This window comes from Pseudochaenichthys georgianus, chromosome 16 (genome assembly GCF_902827115.2).
Source record: "Pseudochaenichthys georgianus chromosome 16, fPseGeo1.2, whole genome shotgun sequence".
Classification (NCBI taxonomy): domain Eukaryota; kingdom Metazoa; phylum Chordata; class Actinopteri; order Perciformes; family Channichthyidae; genus Pseudochaenichthys; species Pseudochaenichthys georgianus.
In genome coordinates this window covers 41771164-41777286 of record NC_047518.2, presented here as the reverse complement: position 1 = coordinate 41777286, position 6123 = coordinate 41771164, and positions in this window count along the sequence as shown.

Here is a 6123-nt window from a genome sequence, read left to right as displayed (position 1 = left end):
AACTGTTCAGGACATTATCATTTAAATAAGGGATATCAAAATGTTCATACTTGATAGTTGATTTAGCGAGCAAAGAAATATCCGCTATATTTCAGACGGCTCTTTCCCAATGTAAGTCAATGTAAACAAGTATTTTTGGGCCAAATTACGTCACGGACTGATCCAGACCTTGTAGTACCACTGTTTGGCCACTAAGAGAATGTGCGCACTAACTGTGGCGCCGGTTAAAAATAAATCATGGTGACGACCAGACACATCATCTTCTTGTTTTCAGCAAAAAAAGCAAACAATAATATTTCCTAAAATGTAAAAGTGTGTTGGAGAAATGGAACAGTAGGACAGTATAAATGCTCTAACCCTTATTATTATAATATTAACATCTGTTAGAACTTTTGATTAAGATGTTGTTTTCTTAAAGAATATTTGTAACATGTTGTGCATTTTTTCTAAGGACCAGAATCAAAGCAACATAAATGGGAACAAAGTCAATAATATCAATGATGTTGCTGTATGTTGTAAGACAATTTACACAAAAAACAAACCTTAAAATGCAATATTTTATTTGTGCATGATGACAAATGGTTAGTCAACATTTTATCATTCAATTTATCTCTTTGCAACCTCAATTCATGTCTAATGAAAATGACATTTTGGACTTATGCCTAAGGTCTTAGTGTTATTAGACGTGGTTGAAAGTACTTATTTGAGGTACGTGTACTTTACCCAAGTATTTTCACGTTATACTTCTACTCTACTACATTAGTAAATCAATGTTGGACTATTACTACATTTGTTTTACAGATTTATTTGCTAGATATTTTATAAATTCAGATTTTGACAAATAATATTTTAAATATATTATTTTTTTTACATTTAACCATCCAACATAACTGAAATTAACAGAATATCAATTGGCAGCAAATTTGCTAAGAAATGCTTTCTTCACAAATATTTCACAGCAGCTTCTTCAATGTGAAGATTAACTGTTTCTGCTATAACATATTTTAATATTTGTGTCCTTTTTTCCACATTGAGTACTTTTTTATAAGTACCATTTTCAATGCAGTACTTTTACTTGAGATTGAGTATTTTAACAGTGTGGTATTAGTACTTTTACTCAAGAAAATCTGAATACTTTCCACCACTCAATATTTCCCTTGAAAGGATCTCTTCTGGATGAGACCCTGGGGTTACCTACTGTAACCCAGCTTCTATGAGTAATGGCGCAGCCCTCTAAGGCTATCGCTATTGGGTTATCCCTCTGCGCCCCCGCGCAGCACTGAAAAACTTGTAGTCCACGCCCACCCGCTAGGTGGGCCCCACCCTCGGGCTTCCTTCCGGTATAAATAGGAAGGTGGCCCGGCAATCTGCTCCCATACAATATAACTTTTCTTCAGCTATTCGTAGAGCCAGTGGGGCCCAGCGCTTAGAGGGCTGCGCCATTACTCATAGAAGCTGGGTTACAGTAGGTAACCCCAGTTCTATTTCGTATATGGCTTCGCCCTCTAAGGCTATCGCTATTGGGTTAAGGGCGAAGCATGATGTAGTCTGCGCCCCACTGGGTCCGTCCAGCACTAGAAGCACAGACACACCTGCTCAATACACATCCCTGCCTGTTGTGCCATGCGTAATGGCACCTCCCCGTCCCTGGAACATAGCAAACATACCTGTTTTCCTGACGGGGTGAAGGCTGGGACAATACATACCGACCGCTGTGAGAAGTAGAGACGAAGGTCCCACCTTATCCTGCGATCATAGAGGGGGAACAGCCGCTCTCTCCGCGCCAGCCAGGTAGGAGAGCGCTCAGCTGGATCCCTGACGTTACTCACTAATCAGACACTTCGTACGAAGTGTATTAGAGGAAGGGGAACATCCCTCTCCTACGAGGGGAAAAGGCCGCTCTCTGTGTGCCGAGAGGCAGGAGAGAGGCGCTCAGCTGGCTCCCTGACGTCACTCACTCTGACAGGACACCCAGTACGGGGTGCGTCAGAGGAAAGGGAAACATCCCTCAAATACAATTGAATAAATGAACAGGGGGAAGACCAAGATGCAGCCGTGCAAATATCTTCCACTGGCATTCTTCCGTGCAAAGCCGCGGAGGAGGAATTCCTCTGGTGGAGTGCGCATGTTCTCCGGGGCTCTACCGAGACATACGCCTGCGACACCGCCTCACACTTTTAGGCAAAGGACTGCGAGGGAGTTTCCACACGCTGCATTTCACTCCGTCTCTCATCATGCGGCGCGTACACGCCCAGAGAATGAGAGGTATGTGTATGCTGTCCACACGAGGCGTTATAACGGTGCTCGTGGATTTATTGTGACCGTGTGTCGGAGGCATATCTGGGACAGAGGAATGCCGCGAGCTCTGCAGTTTATAAACCAATAGGTTTAAAACAGCAGGCTTCTGCAGCCAATGAACCACCTCTGGTGTGTCCCCCTGTTGGAAGAGACCCCGGGGGATCATCACGTGACCAGCTGACGCCAAAGCCGAGAAGCTGCGTCACGGAGAGGGCTGTGTGGGTTGTGACATGCTTGAGGAGAGCTGTCAGTTCCTCCACTCGCTGCCGCGAGAGCCGCGCTCTGCTGGCTGAGTTTATCTTCTTCCAATTTCTTATGAAACCCAGGCTTTGACAGATGCGATACGAGATGTACCGTCTGGAAAGCGACTTCCTCCCTGGAGCGAGCCAGCAAATAGCAGGTCGTCCAGAGGAAACCACACTCTCATCCCTCCTCTGTGTAGTGGCTCCAGCCTTCTCTACACAAAAATGGGAGGAGCCAGGAAATATCCGACGGCAGACGATTGTCTGGTCTGATATTCCCTGAAATGAGAAAACGCAGGAATTTCCTGTGTTTCGGGATGAGGGGTACGTGGAAGTATGCATCCTTCAGGTGGAAGCATGCATCCTTCAGGTGGAAGTGAACCAGTCGTCCTGGTGAACACATTCCAGCACCTGTTTGATCGTCAGCATGCAACCCAAGGCGGGGGCCTCCACACGCTGCGTCTCACTCCGACTCTCATCATGAGGCGCGTACACGCTCAGGGGATGGATGGAGGTGTGTGCAGTGCCCACATGAAGCGTTATAACGGCGTTCATGTGTTTATTAAGGCCGTGTGTACGAGGCGTATCTCGGACAGAGGAATGCTGCGAGCTCTGTAGGTTATTAACAGGGGTTAAAACCAGCAGGCGTCTGCAGCGAGCCCTGCTGTCTACTTAATCAACAGATTAGTGGCAGCCGGCTTAATTAGCGAGCTCTGCAGTTTATTAACCGATAGGTTAAAACTATTAGAATTCTGCAGCGAGCCCTGACGCCGTGGCGCTGCCGCTGGGGCACTCAGCCTCCCGTGAGGCGAAAGGGCTGCGAGGAAGCCTCCACACGCTGCGTTTCACTCCTGCTGTCATCATGAGGCGTGTACACGCTCAGGGATGAGTGGCGGTGTGTGTCCTGCCCTGTAGGCCGCCGCGGCTTTGTTGTCTGTGCGAATCAACACATGCTGATTCCGCAGCAACGGGGCAAAGTGCTGAATTATTCTCCGTACGGAGAGTCGTGCTCTCATGCGGGCTGAGTTCAATTCCACCCCCAGGTAAACAATACTCTGGGCTGGAACAGGACAACTCTTTTCCCCAACCTGATCTCACCAGAATGCGTGACTCCACCACGACTCCTTAACACCACAATGCGTGGTGGAGTCACGAACTTTGTTACATTTGCGTGTCGGCACCACGCAAACAACCCCAATGTAAAGTGAATGAGGCTCCTTTGTCGTGGTGCACACACGCATTTCTACAACGTCCCGCAGTGAGCTTTTATTCTATACAACGTTTTTTAAATCTACTTTATAGCTTGTAGTAACTCACGGGAGGCTTCTTTTATTTTATTTGTATTCATAATTATTTTTATTTTTCGTCAGAATGTAAAAATTACATTAGTTACGAATTTGTGTTCTCAAAAAACAGTGCATTGTGTGTAATACAACTGTGATTTTTATTAAATTAGTTAGTGTGTAAGGAAGGCCAGAGCTTCAGCTGTGTCAAATAGATTGTTCCCTTCAGTTAACGTTATTTAAAAGATAATGATCATGTCCTCTGTATTGTATTACGAGCGTCCATTCCCATTGGATAACGGAGAATTTTACACCCGGAAGTAAGTAGCCTATTCTCCTTACTGTCGATTGATTTTACCGTGATATCTGCACTACTCATCGACTAAAAAACACCAGATTATCCTTGTTAATTACACAACATTGATTGGTTTGAATTGTGTGCAATGCTTTTGTATTTTCCCCCTTCGATTCGGAGAAACAAATATTTTTTCGGAGTTTTAGGATGGCCGAAGACACTACACTACCCAGAATCCTCAGCTATCGTTTGGGACTGCGTGTGTGCACCACGACAAAGGAGCCTCATTCACTTTACATTGGGGTTGTTTGCGTGGTGCCGACACGCAAATGTAACAAAGTTCGTGACTCCACCACGCATTGTGGTGTTAAGGAGTCGTGGTGGAGTCATGCATTCTGGTGAGATCAGGTTGCTTTTCCCAGTTGATCATGAAACCCCGCTTTGACAGATGCGATATGAGTATACCGTCTGTAAAGCCGCTTCCTCCCTGGAAGTAAGTGGGTCTCATTCTCCCTGTCTTTTTCGGGATAAGAAAATAGCTAGTAATACCCCTGATTTTCTTCCTCCCGGGGAACCCTGGAAATAGCGTCTTTCAACAGGAGTTCCCGCAGCTCTGCTTGGAGCGCAAGACACTGTTCTCGGGATGTTAGGCATGTCACCTGTATCCCTTTGAACTGTGGGGGGGTGGAGGCGAACTGCAGGGTGTACCCTCTGCTGATCAGCCTGTGCATCCATCCGTCCATCAAACTAAGGCGCGGCCACGCCGAGAAACACTCTGACAGCGGGCGCGCCTGTTCGAGATGTGTTGTGGTTGTCATGACGACGAGCCACTCCAAAGCCCTCGAGACAACCCAAGGGCTGTGCGGAGGCCTCCACACGCTGCGTATCACTCCGCCTCGCATCATGAGACGTGTACACGCTCAGAGGATGGATGGAGGTGTGTGCAGTAATATCCACATGAGGCGTTACCACTGCTCTCATGGGCTTATTATGACCGTGTATAGGTGGCGTATCTCGGACAGAAGAATGCCGCGAGGTCTGTGGTTTAATAACCGAAGAGTCATAACCATCAGAATCTGTCGCGAACCATGCCGCCTACTAATCATCAGATTGGAGACAGTTGGTGTAATTATTGTGCTCCGCAGTTTATTAATCGATAGATTAAATAGCGCAGGCTTTTGTACCGAACCCGGCTGGCTATTAACCGACAGGTCATAGGCAGCCTTCGTCGGTGCGGGACGGTGCCCTGGAGGTGCGGGTCGGTGCCCCAGCCGCCGCTGACGGACGATTCTGACGCCTCGGCTGCTGTTGCCTGTCCGTCTGCCGCCGGGTTGGTTGCTGCTGCTGCCGCTGGTGTCGCTGCTGCTTCACCGCTGGCTGGAGCCAACCGACGTGCTGGCGGATGTCCTCCGCCTGCTCCGAAGCCACCTTCATGGAATCAACCATGGTCAGGAACTGGGGCCCGAACAGCCCATCCGAGCTGATCGGAGCGTCCAGTAAGACCTTCCTGACTGGCTCTGTGACCGCTGCCTGCTGTAACCAGAGGTGACGCTGGATCTGTGTCATCCATGCCGTAATCCTCGCCTGGGACACCGCCACGGCTGCGCACAGCGTGAGCGCCGTGCTGGTCGCCTTAGTGATCTCCTCCGACTCCTCTGGAGCCAGGGTGGTGGATCGCTCGACCAACGTCACCACCGAGTTGGTCAGCAAAGCGATGTTGTTTGCCGCTGCTGACGCCTGGAACGCACACTGGTGCGCCCGGTCAGCCTGGCGGGCGACATACTGGTCCTTGGGGTCGGCCAACATAGGGCGCCGTCCGGCGACCAAGTTGGCCTGTCTTACCCCGAACAATGCCGTTAAGCTCGGTTCCAGAGCGGGGGTGTTTGGGAAAACCTCATCTGTGAAACCAAGGGACAAGGGAGGCCACCAGAGGCCACCAGAGCCCTCAAGCTCCTCGGGTTCGCCGCTGCCCCTTCCTGATAACGCCTAATGGCGGGGAAGCGCG